General features: G+C 37.1%; 1 protein-coding gene across 15 annotated transcripts in view; it reads left to right on the forward strand.

Annotated features, from left to right (window-relative positions):
• Positions 1-22,916, forward strand: part of PKIB (cAMP-dependent protein kinase inhibitor beta) — a 190,157-nt gene that overhangs the window by 69,681 nt on the left and 97,560 nt on the right. For 10 of the 15 annotated variants that reach the window (XM_040627739.1, XM_040627746.1, XM_040627741.1 and 7 more), the window contains exon 1: positions 18,219-18,385. The gene's annotated coding sequence lies outside the window, so the exon portion shown is untranslated. Of the gene's footprint in view, positions 1-1,300; positions 1,365-13,254; positions 13,464-18,217; positions 18,386-22,916 lie in introns of those variants that run through there. The other 5 variants (XM_040627738.1, XM_008691148.2, XM_040627750.1 and 2 more) reach the window with 2 other exon arrangements.

Raw genomic sequence — 22,916 nt, forward strand, 5'->3', positions numbered from 1 at the left:
ACCTAATCTTACCTTTGAGAGATTATACATCATTAATAATTAGAAATGAGGTAAATGGCTATTTAAAGTATAGGTTGACAATTAGTATAAATAAGATCTAATTAAAATGCTTACAGTTCATCATTAAGAAAATATATCGGGAATGGGAAGAATGTAAGAATGGTTATATATACAAGATTTTAGGACAATATCCCTACCTTTTTGGTATATATTTCCCCAAATTAATACCATTTTTTCTTATCTCAGAGGAACAGCAAATGCAGAAGTTAAATTAAAATTTACATCTACAAACCAGGGGTTAAATATGTCTGTACAAAAGTGAAATATCATTTGGAAATTATAATCCTAGATTAACTCAACCATGAATAGAATTCTAACCAGGTTGTTTTATTTTTGCATAAATGAATTTAATAAGTAAATCACAGAGCAACAAATTAGAGGCCTGTAATACACTGATTAACAATCTAGTGGATTTTTTTCCCTACATTCCACATTTAGAGGAAAGATTACAAAATAGCAGGTAAAAATATTTCCCTATCTGAGATATTATTAAATTTTACACCACAGAGATTTAAGTATAGTTTTAAAAAGTGAACAGAACTAAGCAAATGTTACATTATATTTATCATATTATTTATTCATGGTCAGGAGTGGCCTTAGTGTATTAAGAAAGGATTTTAAAATGGAAGGTTGAGAGTAAGTATGAGCTGTTTGATGAACTTACCATTGTTTCAAAATATTAAATTCAGTAAATACCTTAATCGCAAAGCATTATGATTGATGGAAGAATATTTATCCAATACAGTGAAGTAAGATATACAAAGAGCAGCAGATGGTCTACTGAATAATTGAATACCTTTCAACTTTACCTGGCTTTTGTTGAACTTACCTATCTGACCTATCTTTATTTGCTACTTTTCTACACAAACAACTGGAAGCCTAATAACTGGTTAAAGCTGAAAGTGAACATATGTTATTTAATTTCTCCCTCTCTCACAGCTAAAGAAAGTTAAGTCTATACAAGTGAAATTAAATTGTGTAAGTATACACTGTCAGTTAATAGAAGAGCATAGCTAAAACCTAGTTACTTAACTTCTAGTCCAGTGTTTTTTCCATGCTATTATTATCCTGCTTCCCTCAAACAATTTGTTACAGAATTTAAAATTGCAAAAATTTTCTTGAATTTTCCAGAATAGTGATTCCTAATGTTTTTGGAGTTATTACTTCCTTAGGATGTTAATCATGCTGAGTCCTTGCAAAAAAATTTATGTAACCTCTTTCTCTTCCTCTTTGTTTAAAGATGAAACACTTTGAAATTGATTTGGTTTTGAGATTTGAGAATTTTGAAATACTTGCAATGGAAGGTAAGCTCTTTTTTGGTAGGAATCACATTGTTATGTTTATATTCCTAGCAATTAATAGAATGTCTGGTGCATAATAAATGTTGTCTGAACTGAATTAAGCTTAACCAAATTGATGTAATCGACAAAGGGTTAGTGAAATCATGCTTTGAAGTCACTTACTCAGAGAGTGTTTCAATTTCCCACTTTGTGTGGGTAGACACTGTCTATATTGAAAATTGATCTATTTAACCAAGGATGGCATTGACAAACAGGAACTTACTTATGGTTCTTTCCTAGTTAGGTTTTTCATTATTTATGTTGTAATTGTTAGATGCGGTCTTGATATGTCATATGTTTTCCTCATTTTAATATAGCCATACTTTATAGTAATTTACTTTTTGCTGTCTTCTCAGCAGACTGATAATTCAGTGTCATTATTTACTTTACACTGTCTATTGTGATTCATCTTTTTTGTGTCCTCACATAGTCCTTTTGCCTTTGAAGCTACTGTAACTTCAAAGAAAGCTTAAATAAGTGAAGAGATGTATAGGCTCAGTGCTCAAGGAGAGAAATCTTAAAAACCTGGTTAAAAGGGGTTATATTTTTCTTTTTCGTTTTTCATAAGTATTAAATTCAAAAGTCTCTTCTTGAGAAGTCCTTCCCCATATTTCCCCTTCTTGACCCCCCTTTTTTATGCAGTGTGTCTGCATGCTATGTGCAATTTATGATATAGCAGATGGGAGCAATTGTATTTAGGAGAACAATCCAGCAGATGGGCCTTGAGTTGATTTTGGACAGCTACAAATCTAGAGAATACAAGAAACAGCCCCCAGAACTCCATGTCCCAGTATTGGCCATAGCTCTTCTGGGCAATTACCACTTTGGGGCCACAGGAAATATGTAAGCACCTGTTAGAATAAATCTTCTTATGCCTCCACTGAGTGGGGTGGTAGGAGAGGGCAATAACTTTACTCCAGATTTTATTGTTTACAGATAAATGTATACCAAGCAGATGCTTTATTCAGACAAATAAAGCAAACTATATAAATGAGAAGTGTTTATCTTTTGTACTTTTTCTTTTTTTTTTCTTTTAGAAAGCACACGTTTTGTGGCCTAGATAAATTTGTTTAAAGAATATCTGTTTATACATTGCTCTGTTTCCTGGTATTATTTCTTTTTCTGTCCTTATGGAAACATTGTAGATTCTTACATATGCCTTGTTTATGCTTGTTGAATGAATGAATAAAGGAAGACCAGCAATATGCCAGGTAGATCTGGAACATTTCTGACAAATCATCTAGTCCCATCCCCTCGTACTATAAGTGAGAATATGGAAGTCTGGAGAGGCTGCACAACTTCTAATTAGCAGAAGGAGTGGTTAGTTTCCATTTCCTTTTATTCCCACTACATTGTTTTCCATTGCAAAAATACAACTGCTGCTAAGTTGCTAGACTTTTTATAACTCTTGACTCCAGGATTGAGGAGGTTTTTACTTTAGTGCCTGAGCCTTTATGATCCTAATATAACTTCTTACCACAGAAATATCCCTTAGAGTAAGATGTAGTAGGAAATCCTGTTTCTCAGTATCTACCCTAGAATAATACATGTATATAAGGATTCATAAAAACGAATGTTTATTCCAGCAATGTTTATAATAATAAAATCCTAGGAAGAACCTAAGTGTTTCTGTATGGGGAGTGGTTAAATGAATCTTAATATTTTTATTCCATGAAATAAAATTGTTACTTTGCAACAGTTAAAACGAATGAGTCATACTTATGTTTGGTAATAGCAACAGAATTCTAAGACATTGTACAATAAAAAATAAAAGTTGCAGAATATCTACAGTATGTAAAACACACAAACATGTAAAAAATATATATAAAGTAGTTCTAGATCTACTTGACATGTGTATAGAAGTATTAAGAAAAGATGGGAAATAAATATATTAAATTTGTGGTAGAGATAGTTACCTACAGGGAAGGTAGGGCTAAAAGTTGATTTTATCTCCATGTTTAATTTGTAAAAAATAGAATGTATTCATGAATTATTTGCATAATGTAAGAAAAATTTTTAAAAAGCACAGGATCCAATAAAAACTCAATATGCCTCTATTTTGACATCATCTTACACCAGGGACTGGGAGAGAATATGCAGATGTGCAGGGGGAGCTTGTCATTCTAAGCCAGCTAGTGTTTATAAAAAAAAAAAAAAGATAAATGAGTTATTGGCATCTAATTATTATAGAAAGTGAAGAAAATCATAAGGAACAGGGAGCAGTAGTGAAAAAAAGATAGTGAAACTGATGATGTTTTTGTCAACAGAATTAATTTCATTAATAATAAGAAACCAATTTTTTCAAGTCCAGATACTCAAGTATTCACTATGTCATGGTCTCTGAAAAAGATCAGAATTTTCATTGTTTAGCTATTCTGAAATATTTTATCTTTTGTTGCTTTTGCACTTAATTATTACATATGTTTTGACATCAATGGAAATCAGAAGAAATGAGTAAAAATCAGAATCAGAAGAAGAAAAAGGGGGCTATTTAAACGTATATTTTGAGAAGAAACAGTGAAATATATAAAAATGCTAAATAATTGGTAAGGAAGAATGGTTTCCAATTAAAATACTTGTCTTTCTGAGATCTGAGCCGGCTGCTAGGAAAAATGATGTCACCTTAAAGCATTATTTAGGTAGAGGAACTTCATGAGTAGCTATTTTATATCAAAGATGATTCACAACAAAACTTTCTGAGATTTGTTTATGGGAAATTATGTAGTAAGTAGGTGAAGATCATGGGCCTAATGTTTAGACATACTTAAGTTTTGAAACCTGATTCTGTCACTTACAGGTTGTAAGATCTTGTGTAAATTACTTTATCTGTGCCTCGGTTTACTTTTTTGTTAAAAGCAATGATATTGCATACCTTGCATGTTGTTTTAAGGAGGTAATAAATGATATAATGAAAGAAAAGCACTTACCTTAGGAGTACTCAGTAAGCTGAAAGGGAATTACTTTTTTCTCCCTCCAGTAGAAGTTTATAAATGTAGGCAGACAGTAACATGACAGCTTTTTATCAGTGTTCTACAAAAAAGTATAGATTATTTAGCTTTATATTAAATTTGATGAATACAGACACATATCTTATAGATATGATAATTTAAACCCTGTGGCAAGCTTTTCAGGGTTTTCATAAAGACAGAACAATCAGCCATTTTTCTTTGTTTAGTCTGGCCAAGGGGGAAGGGGCAGTCAGTCAGAACATGGCCAGGGAGAGGCTGGAGATAAAAGTGATAGTGGGGAGATGAAGCTGCTCAGTGTTCTGCCCACAAGGCTGTCCTCTGCACACAGATGATAATTGACTTCAATTGACAAGGATTGGGGGAGTAGATTGAAGTAGATAAAAGCATGGAGAGTGTCTGTCAGTGCTAAACTACTCCCCAGCTGCATGGTTCCTTTAGAATTGACCCTTCCCTTCATGGGCCTATCACAAGCTTTACTTCAAGAGAAAAACAAAAACAAAAAGCAAAACAAAACCTGTAGATCTCAGCCATATGAGCAGGTTATGGTTTATCTAAGTTATCCCTAACTTTAGAGATAACTAAAGTGGGTGGGAAATTCCACATGCTCCACTTCTTCCTTGTTAAATAATTCTACAGTTAGGAAGGTCTTTCATCTAATTTCTATTTCTCAACACACACACACACCACCCCTCACCACCACCCTGCCACGTACACACACATTGCCAGGTTGGAAAAACTTTTTATGACTGTATGCTTTTCCTCTGAATAACTGAACGACTACTGGAAATTACTGCTTTGCTTTGCTCTTTTTCTTCTTCAATAGACTGATTTCTCCTGCTTCCTTTACTAGAAGTGAAAAATATCCATTTGCTATCCTTTGTAAAATAACTTCTCAAAGATCTGAACTTATTCAAATTCAAATTTCAAGATAGTATTTGAAACCCAAGTCAAGAATGCAGTATTCTGTTTCTGGTCTTAATACCAACATTGTCATAGAAATAGCCAATACAAATGTACATGAAAACTATTAATTCTCAAAGTGTTTTCATCTAAGGAAGGATTGACTATTTGTATTGAGCAGAAAGCACTTTACGTAATATCAGTTGTTTCATGGATACCTAACTAAAGGGTTTTGACCAGGTAAATATGACTTCATCAAACATTAGTAAGTCAAAGTTTTTCATTTTTTAAAAATTAAACCAGATCTTTGTTCTTATCCATTTCCTTTATTCAGGATTTAGCCAATAGGATTTAGGGGTTTTTTTGTGTGTATTTTAGACTTTATTCAACAGTTAAAATGACATGGAACCAAATATAGCATCTTTCATTTACTGTAGAAATATAACTCTTCAGAAAAAAGTCTGGTTCAAAAAATTGATCATCTGTATAGAATGTTTTAAAAAGCAAAATGAACTATGTGGTTATTAATATCCTCAACTGAGATTCTATACATGGGATTGCAAGTGCTAACTGGTTATATATTCTGTTTTGCTTCCCTTTTTTGACTTAATTTCCAGGAAGTGAAGAGCCAAATTCAATGTTTAATCTCAGTAAACACAGGCCAGGTGGTTGATATATTTATTTCATTCCCTTTATACATTCTTAAAAATGAATCTAGTTTAACAGTTTTATTTTATATAGTGGTATTTTACTTTATTTTATAAAAGATTTATTTACTTATTTGAGAGAGAGAGTACGTGCTCATAGGAGAGGAGGAGGAGGGACAGGAGGAGAGAATCTTCAAGAGACTCCCTGCTGAGCAGGGGGCTTGATACCAGGACCCTGAGATCACTACCTGAGAGGAAACCCAGAGTGGGAGGCTTACCTCACTGAGCCACCCAGGTGCCCCATAGAACATAATAAGTTCTTTTTGAAAGTTGGCAGGGTCAGTTATGTAGAGGATAAATAACAAGTTCTGCAATTTTTTATTGCAAATTACTTCCCTTTAAATAACAGGAGGTAGTCTAAAATAGGAGAACTAAATAACCTCTAGTATCCCTTCTTGATCTAAATTTCTATTATTATAACTGGGTTTCTGAACAACTACATCCAACCTTTTTATCAGAACAATGAAAATTGGTTTTATTTTAAATTAGGGGCTTGCATAAATTCTGGAAAATTCTAATCATTAAAGGCATCATGAAGGAGTTGCCTTTTAAATATTGTATAGTCATATGCAGTGTCTTGTAGTTCAGAATCAAGAGATCTGGGACATATTTTCAGGAAAGAAAGATCCTTGCATTCTTGAATGATTTTCTACAACACCTCACTCATGCACCTGGACCTTTGCCTATAAGTTGCATTTGTCATTGCAGAAATTGAATTCAATGCCAGGATTATTGTACAATGGTGAGAGGCATGGCCTTTCTTAGAGTAAGAAAAATATAGTTTATCTAGAATAAAACCCTGAGTTTAGCCGCTGAATTAGGGATGCAAGGTGATGTACACCAGTGCTTCTCAAACTTTAACGTGTGGACAAATCAGTTGGGGGTCTTATTAAATGCATACTGTATCTCATTAGGTCTGGGGTGACATCTGAGATCCTATGTTTCTAACAAGCTCCTTGCTGATATGAATTCTACTGGTCTGGGGATCTTACATAATAATGATGTACATAACTCTGATATTTAGGGTCAGGTAACGTTAATATTTTTTATTTGAAATCCAAGACTGTTTGAATTTGAAATCTAAGAATGTTTGAAGGTCACTTTCTGTCATGAACTTTCACAGACTAAAAGTATCATTGATAGTAAAGGTGTGTGGTGCCAAGCTAATATATTCTACCATAAATTGTCCCTTTACTGAGGGACTTTGTTTACTGGAATGAAATTAAATCTTCTAACACATGAGGTCAAATGTATCTACAGATCTGCACACATGGGTTTGGGGGTAAATACGAAATACTTTCATGTATTTGTGCTATTTAATTTTCTTTATTTTGAATGCCTGATATGGCTTGATATGAACCAGAAGGAATGATGGGAAAAGGGTTGGATGCAGCAAGTTTATATGCTTTTACTTTTGAAATACAGCAGAAATTTGCATAAGCTGCTTTTATATAACCATCATAGAGATGTTTTGTGGGAAAATGGGGACATTTATTAATAAAGACCCATTAAGTCATTCAGTTAATGTGAAAGCTGAGGGTATTACCACTGTTGAACTGAGAAATAATTTTTATTTTCCCCTTCCTTGAGATATATCATTAATGTTGCTATTAATGGTGACTTTATCAGATGATTTCCAGAGCATGACTTGGAATCAGCTCCCTTACTGATAATGAATAACTTATAAACAGATAACAGTCACAATTGTTAAAGTACTTCAGAGGCAATATAGATAGAATTCCAATATAGTCCTAGTTAAGACTGTGTTTGTTTCAATATAACGTAGAAAAACCTTTCTTAATTTTAGAGAGGAGTGTCAACATCCATTACCATTTTATATGAAAATGTAGGCATAAAAAGTTGAGGCCAGAGAAGTTGTTACAAATAGAGCTAAGAATAGAACTGTCATCTTAGAATTGTATCCTTCACTAAATTTTCCAGATATATTTTTCTCTGAGCAACATGTAAGTGAACAGAATTTCTCCTTTCTCTTTAATATTTATTTCATTCAATCTAAAACGTTTATAAAAAGTCCATTTTGGGCAGTGAACTATTACTAAGTGTTTTATGGAAGGGATTTATGTGAAAAATCAAAGCAAAAACAAACTAAAAAGCAAAAACAAATTACTAAATGGGCTTCTGCTTCTATGAAGATGGGGTAACAGGGGCCAGATTTACCCTCCTGTCTGAAACAATTACAGAAGCAGATAAAATATATGGGGCAATGTTTTCAGATATTGAACATCAGACAGCACAGGATAGTGATCCCTGAGAAAGAGGAAACAAATGAGGTAAGCACCATAAGTACCTCAACTCAGTGTCTGAAGAGGATTTCCTGGTAATAGTTCAGGGAGGGGGAACCCAGGCTAAGTCTGGTCTTGTCCCAGAGTTGAAGAGATGAAACTGGTCATCTAGGGGGACAGAGCATTGTTAGAGGTTGCAGGGCAGAGTCCCTGCACAGAGAGAACTTCACAGACCAAGAACTCCTGAAATCTCCAGAAGATACCCCCAAGTCTTCAGTTGCGTATAAATCAGTTTATGCATATAAGGAAACAAGAACCACCTGAAGGAACATAAAGACCAGTCACCAAAGCTCAGACAGAGCTGAGAGTAGTTCATGTTCCTACACATAGAATCTTAGTTGTAATTCAAAACACATTAGAGTACTCAAAAAAGTTATTACCTCAGTAGTGGAGCACAATAAGCCTTAGCCTAAAGAAATCTCTCTAATCCTACCTCATAAAACTTAACAGAGAGCTTCAAAAGGATAAACTCTTCCCAAGTAACTTAACTATGGCCAAGAACAAAATTCAAGAATTCTAATAGGAATGCAAAACTATCCATCATCCACCCAACAAGGCAAAATCATAATGTCTGGCATCTAATAAGAAATTACCACACATGTAAAGAAGCAGGGAAAGATGACCTAAAGTGAAGAGAAAAAGCCATCAATAGAAATAATCCAAAATTGATATAGAGTATGGAATTAGTAGAAGTTATTGTAGCTATATCCCACGTAGAGGAAAGATGGAGCACAGTAAGTAGAGACATGGAAGATATGTAAAAGACCCAGATCAAACTTCAAGAGATGTAAAATACAATATCTGAGATGAAATGGACACTTGTATAGAATTCACAGTACATTAAACCTGAGAGTAAAACAAAATCAGTGAGCTTAAAGACAGCAAAAGGACTATTCAAAATAAAACAGAGAGGAAAAAGACCAAAAACAAATAAACACAGTAACTGTGATCTATGGCAAAACTTTAACTAGCTTAAGCATATGTGTTAATTGAAATCCTCAAAGGGCGGGGCTGGGGGGGGCAGAAAGATTATTTGAAGAAATGACTGAAATGTTTCCAACCCAAATCATGCAATGGACCTCAAGTGCATGAAACACGGAGAAACCCTACACCAAAGACCTCATAATAAAATTACTTAAAATCACTGGCAAAGAGAAAGTCATAAAAACAGAATAAAAACGTATTTTGTACCTAGGACAAAATATAACAACTTTTAAAAAGTATTGGGAAAAAGAACCTGTCAACCAATATAGAATTCCATATCAAAATTTTCCTTATTACTTGAGATAAGGAATCTTCATTAAATAGCTTGGAATCAGTTAGGAAAGTATGGGCCTTATCTGCTAAGTCCTGAAGGTGATTGATTGCAGTCACTCCTTGTTCCTTCCAAACCTCTCCCCTCCTTTTTTTTTTTTAATCAATAAAGGTTGGGGAAAAGATTTATAGTATGCATATCTATTCATTTGTAATGCTAAGGTCTCATTTGTAAAGAAAGTTGTCCCCTCATAGGTATCAGAGTGGTAGCTGAAACTTTAACCGTGGGAAATCAGTTATTCGTTCTCAGATATTACTATTGCTCTTAAGTTCTCTTCTGCAATGTCAATTACTCTGCTCTACTACTTCACTACTGACTTCAAAGAGTGTTGCACAAAAAGCTACTGAGGGGGTCAGTGTGTTTACAAACCCACTCATGGCTCACAGGAGAACTTAAATAGTTGGGAAGGAGAAGATAAAAAAGATGCAGAAAGGGGACAGACTTTATTTACATTAAATTTTTGTCTAGGGCTACCACTAATAAGAAGAATCGTGGATAAGATGCATTTAATCCAAGAAACCCAGACAAACGTTACTGCTAAAGATTATATTTCAATTGTTAAGATACTTTAAATTAAGGCATACAATTTTCTGTTGTTATTTGCTCTACTGACAATAACTCTTTTGGGTCCCTGATCCAATTCCAATGTGGTAAGGGAGTCTCCCACCACAACACCAAGCAATTCTCAGACACTAGTAGGGTGTCCAAGAATTCAACACAATTCTAACATTGTCTATCTGAAGAGAGCAGCAGATTTCCACAGGTTAAGGGCTCAGTCCTGCAAGATTATTCTCCACCCCCTACTTTTTTTTTACAAGACTTCCTTCTCCTTGGGTGCCTGTGGTTCTTGGTCATGCCACTTTGAAGAAGGAAGAGGTAGACCAGACAGAGTGGTGGACAGCAAAACAAGGTTTTACTGAGCGATAGTAAAGTATATTGAATGATAGCATACAAAGCTCCCAAAAAGGGAAGGGACCCAAGAGGGTTGCCACTGGAGTTTCTAAATCTAGGGTTTTTTATGGGCTTGTTGGTGAGCTGTTTTAATCTGATTACCCTTCCTGAGCCCATCATCCAATCAGGTTTTTGTCATCTATCATGTGGGAAGGAGTGGAGGGCTCCTTCCAGGGTGATGTAAAATCCTTTTAAGGGTGGTTTCCTCTTGGGGGTGGGTGGAGGCCCTTGTCCTTGCCTGCCTTCCTTCCAGCTATCCTTCATCAACTTCAGACCCTAGTTGCAAACCCCAGGCTGTTACCTGTACTTCTGACCTACCAGCTATGGATTGAAGGTTCCAGTGACCTCCTCCTTAGATTCTTTTAATTTGCCAGAGTGACTCAGAACACTCAGGGAAACACATTTACCAGTTTATTAAGGATATGAAAAAGGATGTGAGTCAACAGCCAGATGAAGAGATACATAGGATGAAGTATGGGGAAAGGGTGAGGAGCGTCTATGACCTTTCCAGGTGCCTCCATGTGTTTACCCACCTGAAAGTTCTCCCAGCCCTGCACTTAGGGGGTTTTATGGAGGCTTCACTGCACGGTCATGATTGACTAAGTCATTGGCATTGGCTGATTCAACCTCCAGATCCCGTCCCCTCCCCGGAAGTCTGGGGCTGGGACTGAAAGTTCCAAACGTCTAATCACACAGTTGGTTCTCCTAGAAATCACCTGTCCTTAGGTTATCTAAGAGCTTTCCAAAAGTGGTCTCATTAACATAACAAAAGATACCTTTATCACCCTTATCATAGGATGTTTCAAAGGTTTTAGGAACTAAGAGCCGGAAACCCTGGAAGAAAACCAAATACAAATGAAAAATCTGTGGTCACCATTCATCTGAATGACCAAAATATATTATTTCTTAAAAATCACAGTATCACATTTGCTTTAGATTTATGGGCTAATGTTAATTTTTACAGCTTTTCTAACTCCTGTATTGTATAAGGAAAATTAAAAAAAAAAAAAAGAGGGCTGCAATTGAGTTAAGTTCAAATTCTCAGTGTCCAAGGAAATTTTTAAGAGTGTAATATTCAAGTCCAATGCCCCAGGAATGGCTCAAAAGCCTCCCTTTTTAGGAGGCTCCACCCATCCTAACTTGCATCAGTGACAGTTATGTTAAATTAGAGTTTGCCCCAAATCAAAAAAGACCCAGCTCATTTTATAAGATAACTTAGATTCAATATAGTTATCTACAGTTATTGAGTAATTCAGGGCCATAATAAATAATATTTACTATGAATAATATAATAGGTATCATGCAAATGTTATTGGACTTCTGACAAAATGTATAATAGAAAATTCTAGAGGACCTGGCTGGCTCAGTGGGTAGAACATATGACTCTCAATCTCAGGGTCATGAGTTCAAGTCCCACATTGTGCATAGCGCTTAATTTAAAAAAAGAGAGACAGAGACAGAGACAGAGAAAATTCTAGCAATGCTGAGATCCCCTGTTAGAATTTATTAATCAATTTTTTAAATTATGATGATCATATAATCTTAAAGCTCTTACCTCTGATTTTATGAATCTACACAGAAGCAATTCAAATAAAAGTATATTAAAATGTTTTAACTATTTTTAAAATATGTTGTTAAAAATAAAGCTAATTTGGCCAAATAAACTACCACATACTGGAGAAATGTCATCATATTGAAAAGAGGAAGAATGGTTGGTGTTTTTAGTGTGTGTGTGTGTGTATAAAATCATGGTTGAGTAGAAAGTTGTTAATTGATTTACTTCTATATTTACATAAAAATATTTATGGAATGCCTACTCTGGGCCAAGAACTTTGTTGATGCTGTACCAGTGGATGGCTCCATGGTTAGGAATTTTATTTTTATTGGTCCTAAAACATTGTCTTGTTTACTAGATGAAGTTGGAAAATACTATTACAGAATATAAGAACTTCCTGCTAAGAAACTTGCAGTATAATTACAAGACTTAATACATATGGAAATGTTTTAAAGATGTGCCAAAAACTTAAGAAAAATACTATTTTTCTTTTGATTTAAAATTGCTATACTACCCAAACACATGGCATATGTTTGAACAAATAATCAGAGATGGAAAAAATTCATCAGTAGGTCTCCATAAGTAGATTATTTGTGAACAGGAGTTTGAAGAAATTAAATGACATTGCCTAAGAGTAGAAGATGGTGAAAAGAAGCATATTTCCTGAACCAGTTATGAATACTGGAACACAAAAGTCAGTCCCAGGAACTGGTAAGTTGACTAAGTTATCTGGAAAAAAGATTTGTGTTGGGAAGTGATAAGAACTGAAGTGAGATGGAGATGGGTCCATACAGTGTTCTAAATGTTGAGCTGAGGAGTTTGGAATGAATAAGAAAGCCAATTTAGACTTTTATAGAATTTTAGAGCAGGGCAAGCTTTTGATCATATACCTTCCATTTCCCTTCAGAGAAAACTGACTTTAGTGAGAGTACACACTATTAATGGCATTGCCACTTGGGATCAGAATCCAAGATTTCCTGTTTTCAGTGTTTTTTGTTTTCATATACCCTGCTAGTTTGTGAAAGGATGCTCCATTGACCAGGAGCAAGAGAAACATGACTATAATGATAATTGGGAATACTTTGTTAGGAAATTTCTACTTAAATACTAAAATGAAAGCACTCTCTTCCTCTTCCCTCTGCCTCACTCTATAGCTTCAGATGGATGGATTACCAGCCCTTGATGTATGTGGATCTGTGATATCATTTCTTCCACACAACAGGAGCAGAGTCACCACTGGGCAGTTCAGGCTCCACTCCCTCTGCCAAGGCCACTGTGTCATCCAAGCTCTGTCTCAGGGCAACTTCCTTCAAGGTCACACAAAGATGGATGCTCCTCTAACCTGCTGCAAATCTCCGCCCAGGTATGTTGATGCCCTCCTGCCACAACTTGGGATTTTCTCACTGTTATCACCCAGAAAATAATGGATGGAACCTTTGATGGAATTTATGGCTCCTGTTCTGTTTTAAGAAGAGTGTGACTCCTTTTAAGGGGAGTCCATTTGATTTTGGTAGCTACTCAACCATTTCTCGGAGTGCCTGTCAGCTGGAGGAGGAGGATGGGGTAGCACAGTTAGAATCAGTTTCAACATTTCTTTCTTCCTTCTTTAAGAGTTTTTAAGATTGTTCTTTGTAAGTCATGGTTTGTGAAGCTAGCTCAGCCTCTGCTACAGATTTACAAGCTCACTCACTCTTCCAGTCCTTCTAAATCTTGTATTTTCGGGGAGGGATGAAAAGAGGTCATCCTGTAGACTCTCCTTAATAACAAGGGACCACATATGTCCTCCATAATGGAAGATGGCTGAAGAGGAGGAGTAGAAGGTACCATTTGCTCAGTTCTCTATAACCAGTCAGGACACTGCCCCAAGTACACGACTTCTCTCCTCAGTACATTTTGTTCCAAAGGACAGATAGCCACTCGCGGGGATATAAAGCCTCTCTAGGCAGTTTCAGTCTTCTGGTTTCATATGTATTAAATTTCATGGTTGGAAAGCTTTAGAAACATTGATAAGCTTCATATTATTATAGATATCTTGGTTTTCCAAATAGTCATTCAGACTATTCCTGTGGCCTCAGCCACCCTCACTGTAGTGGACTGAATGCCAGTCTCTGAAAAGATATGTTTAAGTCCTAACCCCAGTACTTGTGAATGTAACCTTATTTGGAAAAAGGGTCTTTGAAGGTGTAATTAAGATCAGGAGCTCCAGATGCAATCATCCAGGATTAACCAGGTGGATCCTAAGTCAAATGACTATCTTATAAGAGAAAAATACAGACAGCAGAGGAGAAACACAGAAAATATGTGAAGGTGGAGGCAGAGATTGGAATTATGAAGCTACACGCCAAGGAGCACCAATGATTACCTATAGCCACCAAAAGCTAAGGAGGCAGAAAAGGATTCTCCCCTAGAGCCTTCAGGGGGAGCACTGTCCTGCCAACACCTTGATTTTGAACTATGGCTTCCAGACTATGAGAAAATAAAATTCTGCTGGTTCAAGTCACCAAGTTTGTGGAGATATGTTACAGCAGCCCTAGGAAATGAACACACTAGCCTATGGCAACATAAAGCAGACTGGTGGGGACTGCTGTGTGCCTCTCCCGCTCAGGTCTCAGCTAGCCTGGCCATGAAGACAGCAAAACTGGAGGTCATTTGAAACCTATACCCCTTCCTCCACCATTCTTGGTTTCCCCTCAAAATACAATCTCCTGATTTAGTCTCTCCCATACTTTAATAATCTTCAGGGGAATTACACTGCTTCTTGCTTCACCATGCTTCCATTTCTCCACATCCTTCAAACAGGACTGGCTACATAATTTGAGGGAACCGTTGAAAATGGAAATGTGGGGTCATTTTTTTTAAAGACTTTATTTCTTTATTTGAGAGAGAGAGTACAAGCTGGGGAGAGAGGCAGAGGGAGAGGGAGAAGCAGACTTCCCCCTGAGCAGGGAGCCCATTGTGGGGCTCAATCCCAGGACCTTGGGATCATGACCTGAGCCGAAGGCAGAGGCTTAACTGACTGAGCCACCCAAGTGCCCTGGAAATGTGGGGTCATTTTAAAATTAAGAATTTCAAGACAAGAACAGAAGAGCCAAGCATGGGGCCTTCTTAAAAGTAGAGCCCTGTGCTACTGCACAGGTTACATACCGATCAGTCCAGCTCTACCTCCTAAATTTATCCACTCTGACATGGCAGTCTTTGTTCAATACTGATAAATCCCACTACCTTCATAACTTATTCACACTATGCTTATTAATCCATTTTCTTGCTTTATGTGAAAAATCAGCTTTCTTCTGAGAATAGTTTTCCATAGATCTTCCCTCAGTATAAAATACTCATTATTTTAACTCCCCAGGACCATGGGAGGCAGCATTGGCATTCTTGTAGCTCCCTAGTATTGCTTTTGAACAGTGTACCACCTCTTATACCAGCTCTTGATTTTTTTAGCCTCTTGCTCCCTATATGTGTAACTTCTGCCTCAACTCTGCACTGTCATCCACTCAGTTCCAGATCATTCCACCACATTCATGGGAATCTTTTGTATCTGACTCACTCCTTCTCTATCTCATGGCTTATCACTGTGGGTGGCTTCAGTGTCCAGGTGGATGGCCTTTTCAGTACCTTAGCCTCCAATTTCTTGATTTTCATTCTATGTCAGCTAACCTCACCCATTTTTCTTCCATAAACTATGTCATAACTACTACTAGAACTTTCAAGAAAACTATCCCACCTTGACTACAATTTATTTTTCTCTCTCCTTCCTTTGATTTATATCTGTAGTTCCTTGACTTCTTTTTCTCTCCTTGTTTATGTCTTCACCTATTCCCCTGTGTCATATTACATTAATCTCATAGCTCTATCCTTCAACTACTCTCTTAGTAATGGCAGCCCAGTTTTCTCCTTGTCTTTCCATCAGATCACTTGGTAAGACCCCAAAGTTGATTAAACTTTCTGCATTTAGAGTCATATTTTATACAGATTCACACGACGGTGTGCAACTACTACTTCCACCAATTCCTGTACTCAAAAGTATTTCTTTGGGTTTATAGTCAGCTTCTCTCCACCATTCCTAGCAACAGTCTTTAGGCTGTTTACCTGATTGCATCATCAATCTTTACTACAATCTTTAGGCTGTTTACCTGATTGCATCATCAACCTTACTTGCCTGATAGAAGTGAGAGACAACTAAAAATCTTCAATCCACTATAAGTAGACAAAAGCATTCTATAAATAGTATTTTCTTAAGTCATTATTTTGTCTTAATTGAAGGAAATGAGATTACATTTTTTTTCAATTAAAACCTGCTGTTAAGCACTTGTTTTATACAGGTACTATTCTAGTTACTAAAGATATAGTGTTCATGGACACTGGTTCTGATTATTTCAAATATATAATTTAAAAGTATATCAATGAGGACTAATGATTTTATCAAATTTAACTGAAAATACAGGTTTTACAAGTGGAGTATAAGGAATACAGTTACAGAATCATAAAAATCCAATCATGGTAGCGTAAGTCACATATCTAAACATTTTAGCATCATTCTCATTATAGGTTATCTAAAATAATTAGGACTTAGAATAATTTCCCTTAGTAATAATATTTAGAATATATTTCATATACAAATATATTTCATCATGTGAAATGAGTTTTGTCAGTAAGTTTTAAAGTTACACTAAAAATATAAATAACTCTCAATCTCTTTAATTAATGTTTGTATGACCACACAAGTAACTATGTTTTTAGAAAATAAAACATACAGTTCAGCTTCTAGAAAACTCACAAGCTTTATTAACAGAGTGTAGGTTTAAAAAAAAAAGTCAACCAACCTTTTTTTTAAGGGAGAGGAAGAGAATCTTAAGCAGGCTCCACGCCAGTGTGGGACCCAAAGCAGGGGCTCCACCTGGGTCTCAGTCTCACAATCCTGAGATCATGACCTGAGCCAAAATCAAGAGTTGGATACTTAGCTGACTGAGCCACCCAGGTGCCCCAAAAGTTGATCAACCTTAAAGGCAGAAAGATCTAAGTTCAAAAATTGGTTTGCAGTCTTGTTAGCTATTTCACTTCATTCAAACCTTATCTCACCTTGTTGGGCTTCAGTTTATTAAGTGGAAATGGCAAGCAATGATTATTACTACACTGTGGAGGTAGAAATATTAAATAATTTAAAGGGCCTGATTGTAGCACCATTAGTAGATATTTTAAATGAATTATTTCGGTGATTATATTTTCATATCTCACATAGCCTTTACCTAAAAAGGGAATTTAGAAGTAGTCAGTAGTGAAGTGGTAGGTGTCCTAGGCCTTGGGTAGGAAGCCAGAGCACAGTACCAACAAGCATATTGGTATTAAGATTTTGAGCAATAAAAATGACTTTCAGGAAAACAGAGGTGATCTCAGGACTTCAGTGAGGACAAACCACATTCTCAGGAAGCAGAGAACTGTACCTTAATTTTTTCAGCAGTATTGTCATCGATTTAATACGGCTTTTAAAAGACACAATGAAATCCTAATAATAAGGACCTCATTTTCCTTAGTGAGAACATTTAGATGAAACTGGACATGCATTGTTATGTGTTTTTCTTTGTCCAAAAGTTGTCGGCATTGCAAGTTGCCTCCCGATCTGTTAAAATAATCTGCTAATAAACACGAAGACCCAAATTCCGGGCACAGATAAGAAAGCTGTGCACATTCCTACCTTCTCCAAACAGCCACGATTAGATCAAAAGGCAACCTTGTGACACGTGGAGCACAAACCCTGCGGCCACGTACAGATGGATCAACCGACAAGTTGTAGCTTCTGGGAAGAGAGAGAAAAGCGAAATTCCCGCACTTACATCAAGCGAATTCTTAACAGAACCTAACAGTCACCCGGGGGAACTGAGAGTGGCAGGCGAGGAGGACATCGGTCCTGTGACTATCCCCGACGATTAGTTGTCTGTTACCGTGCACGCAGGAGAGCCAACAAGGAAGAGCCTCGAGCCCCACGTCGCCGGGGCTGCGCTGCAAGCGGACACCGGAGGGCTGGAGGCGGGCCGGAGCGGGGGGCGGGGGGGGGCGCGCTCTGCGCTGGAGGCGGGTCCCGGTGGCCGCTCCCTCCGCCCCCGGAGTCGCTGCCACCGCCTGGCTGCGCCCCAGCTCAGCAGCTCAGACGCGGCCGCATCCCTTAGACTGTAGAGGCGGCAGCGAGTTAGAGCCCGCGTCGCTGCTCTCAGCCACAGGGAGACTGGGCGAGCCCGAGCGCGAGGACACCTGGCCCGGCTCGGCGGGAAGCTCTGCGCGCCGCTGGTACGTACCAGGTAGAGGGGTAGCGGGAGTGAGTGTGGCTGGTGCGAGGAAGGAGGGAAACGACTTGGAGTTGGGGGAGACTGAGTGAGAGAAGATGTGGAAGTGCAACTTTCCCATTTGCCGCTCAGTCTGCGCAAGCACGGGGGATTTCAAAGCAGGTGCCCCGTATGCTAGAGCGACCACATCACTACTATGCAAACTAAGGTATCTTTAAAGCGGAAGGGGGCGCTTAGGTCAACAGGGGTAACCAGGGAGGTCTGATCACCTGCTTTTTGCCGTTTCTGCTCTGAAGGTGGACATTAGGGACCTCCTGTCATAAGTTGTTGAGCCCTTAGTCTCTCTCGCCCGCAATGCCACGTCGTTTTCCTTGGGCTGCGCGTTCCAAGCTCGCGGCCACTGGATCGGCAGAGACGCGAGCCCTAACCGGCACTGCCAGCGTCGAGCTCTGTGGCTTTAGCCAACTTGCCTCACCCCACTAGTCTACGTTCATTCTTTGACAAAATATGGCACTGATTAGACCGGATGATCCGGAGGGTCCCCTGCAGCTATTGGGATTTCCCCGAGCCTGGGACCCCTGCCCGCGAGGGACCCGAGTGTAAAGTCGTCTCAGGGGCTTAGGAGACGGAGGGCGTGGGTCCTGGTTGTTGCAGCTGCAACCCCTTGGGGAAGCACCTGAAAGTGTCTTCTGGGGAAGATGGCCAGCTGCTGCTGCCGGCTCCCTGCTGAGTGAGGCTGAGACCTACAGGCCAGTCCCATTTTGGTAGAACTCATCCCAGGAAGCTCAACGGAACTCGGTCCCTTTGGAAAGCGCTTCGCATGAGCGGGACAAACGGGAAACACACTTAAAAAACCACAAAAGCCAAAAACAACCCCTTCCCCCAACCCAGCAGGTATTATTAGTCAGAGTCTGCAGGACTGGAAAGTGGAGATTCAAGGTGGAAGAGCAGTTAAACATCCACTTAGAAAATAATCAAAAACTAAAAACAATTAATGGTTTGGATACCGAAAAAGTATTGGATAAGAATTACTATGAACACTGCATCGCTCTTTGTGTACATGTAGATTCAAAATCCATCTCTCCACTCTATCTTTTTACAAGATGCCTTTCTTCATATTGACGTTGCTACACATTTTAAAAAATCCTTCTGGGTTTTAGTATTCAGAAAGCTCAGAATTTGGGTTATTAAAATGAGATATGATGACCATATATCTCACAGAAAGTAGCGTAATGGAGTAGATGGATTCTGGATCAAGGTTGGTTAGACCAGCATTTTGAAACCTTTTTTATTTCCTGCTAATATGATCCATACTGGTCAATGCCTTTCTATTGACACTATCTCAAAAGAGTTCATTTTCTAAAAAGATGTTCTGGAAGATAAAATGATTGAATTTTGAAGCAAAGTACGATTTTTGGGGTGGGGGGGAAGTCTTTAGTAATTGACTTTAGTCTTCTCTTTACCATATCTTTCTACAGCAAAATAACGAAGACTAATGGAATACTTTATGCAGGGTGTTTAAAAATGTGTCACATTTCATTTGTGTTAAACAAATTTTCTCTTCTTTAGTCGCTTTTAAATTAGAAATTTAGATATTTAGAAATTTACTCCTTTCAGTGATTTTTAAGGAAGAGTTACCAAGTTGTAAAAACATCACCATAATTCAATTTTAGAACATTTTCATTACCCCCAAGAGATCCCTCATGTCCATTTATAGTCTCTGTTCTCACTGCCAGCTTCAGGCAACCACTAATCTCTTTTCAGTCTCTATAGATTTGCCTTTTTTGGACATTTCATATAAATGGAGTCATATAATATATGGTCTTTTATTTATGGCTTCTTTCACTTAGCATAATGTTTTTGAGATTCATCTGTGTTGTAGCATGTAGCAGTATCTCATTACTTTTTATTTAATAGTTTTCCATTGTATGGATATACCACATTCTATCTATTCATTAGTGCACATTTAGACTGTTTTCAGTTTTAGGCTATTATGAATCATGATGCTAAGGACATTTACATGCAAATCTTAGTGGGTACATATGTTTTCATTTCTCTTGGGTAGATATTTAGCCTTGGAATTGCTGGGTTGTATGACAAACTTCTGTCTAACTTTGAGAGAGCATTATAGATTTTTATGTGGAAGTTATATATTTATGAAATGTAGAAAATTCTGGAGAAATAAGTTTCTTACTGGATAGTATATGATTTGTTATATATGTAGAGAGAAGGTTGGGAGAAGAAACACTTTGTTTCCTTTTAAATTTAGAGCTCAAATAATTTTGAAAAAGAAGTAGTATTTCTCAGAAATAAAATATTTTAAAGACAGTTTTTTAGAGTAGTTTTAGATTCATAGCAAAATTGAAAGGAAGGTATAGAGATTTCCTATATACTCTGAGCCCCCAGACATGCATAGCCTTCCCTTTATCAAAATCTCCCACTAGAGTGGTACATTTGTTACAATGGATAAACCTACACTGACACATTGTAATCATTCAAAATCCATTGTTTACCTTAGGATTCACTCTTGTATATTCTATGGGGTTGGACAAATGTATAAAGACAGGCATCCATCGTTATAATATACAGAGTATTTTCATTGCCCTAAAAGTCTTCTGTTCTCTGCCTGTTCAAACCTCTCCCAAATTTCTTTTGTTTTAATACTTAATGAGAGTAAATCAGGCTTAATGAAGACAAAATTTCCTTTAGTGTCCATTGAAAATGGAAAAGAAAGCAATTTGAAAATTGTGTTTTAAATGTTGATGAGAGTCAGACCTGAATGGCTTGGTAGTAAATTCAATGGTTTTCCATTCCTTCAATACAAGATTTTAATTGAGTTAAAAAACCATTTCTTTCTGAATATTAAAAAAAAAACTCTATAAATCCTGTAATAAAATAAGCTTTCTTAGCCATGATGCCTCATAATTCTTTTAAGTAATAATTAAACATATTCTATTCTTAGATATAGAGATCTAAGGCCCATGATTGTTTTGTGATATGTACAAAAACCATGTATTAAGGATAAATCTAGGGATCCTGTATTCCTGTTTTAAAACTTCTGCCATTGGGGTGCCTAGGTGGTGTTGGTTAAGTGTCCAATTCTTGGTTTCAGCTCAGGTCATGATCTCAGGGTCGTGAGATCCAGCCCCACACCAGGCTATGCACTCACTCAGTACAGAGTCTGCTTAAGACTCTCTCTCCCTCCCCTTCTGCCCCCCCCAACAAAACAAAACAAAATAAAACTTCTGCCATTAGTACACTGCTCTTCTGAATCTTGTTAGTCTCAGAAATTTTCATGTTAATATGCTGTATGTACTTTTTATAAGTCAATGTCAGTTAGTGACATTACGTAAAAAAGAATTCCAGGTTAAGAATTTGAACATACTCAGAAAACCAAAGGTGGTTATTATTATTATTTCCTTTTACTGGAAATACAATTGATTTTGAGTAATCAAATAGTCTACTTTTCACTGAAGTTAAGATAAACTCTTTATTTCGGCTGTCAATGGCAAAAGCAATGTTATGCCCAGGAATGGTGTGTGTTGTGGGCTTTATAAGTCAGAGTGGATTTGTGTCCTCCAGTCACTCCTATTTTTAAAATATGATAGTGTCCAAGAGTTGGGATGTTTAGTTGGAAAAGAAGTTCAGAGCTGTCTAAATAAGAATAAAATAATTTGAATTTGTATATATTCCTGAACAGGAGGAGGTAATCTCACCTAGAGTCCTAGATCAGTTAGAATAGGATTTATCAGACTGCAAAGAGGGTCAAGAATATGGAGACACTTTAAAATCATGTAGTCTGGAGCCAAGACAGCTTGAACACTTGTTAGCAGCATTTATAGGGAAAATGAATGGAGCTAAATTTTTTCTTTTACCTCTTAAATTCTTCATTCCCATGGTCCATATTTCTTGTTAAGCTCGAATATCTACCATGTTGATGAAAAAGAATCCTCATTTGGGAATATGGAAATCATCATGGTTAACTCTAAGGCTTTCATTTTTTTGGGCTGAAGTAAAGGAGGAAACTGAGGTCCAGTATGATAGTTTCATGAATAAAACCATGGAAGACAGGGAAGAGTTAAGCAGTATTCCCAAACATGTGTCTACTTAAATGACTATATCATTCTTTATTTCTAGACTTCTAGACTAATCTTTATAGGCTGGGCTAATATGTCTCAAAAGAAAACTATATATATAGTTTTTATATATAGTTTTATATATAGTTATATATTTATAGTTCTATATATATAGATATATATATTTAAACATTTTTGAGAGAGAGAGAGAGAGCAAGTGTGAATGGGGGAGGGGCAGAGGGAAAGGGAGAGAGAATCTTAAGCAGGCTCCATGCTCATCACAGAGCCTGATGTAGGGCTTGATTTCACAACCCTGAGATCATGACCTGAGCTGAAATCAAGAGTTGGATGCTTAACTGACTGAGCCATCCAGGTACCCCAAAACAATATTTTAAAAATCAGTGTGTGTATGTGTGTGCACACACACACGTGCACACATAACTAAGGATAGCTTACAAC

Source organism: Ursus maritimus, unplaced genomic scaffold (assembly GCF_017311325.1).
Source record: "Ursus maritimus isolate PB19 unplaced genomic scaffold, ASM1731132v1 scaffold_13, whole genome shotgun sequence".
Classification (NCBI taxonomy): Eukaryota; Metazoa; Chordata; class Mammalia; order Carnivora; family Ursidae; genus Ursus; species Ursus maritimus.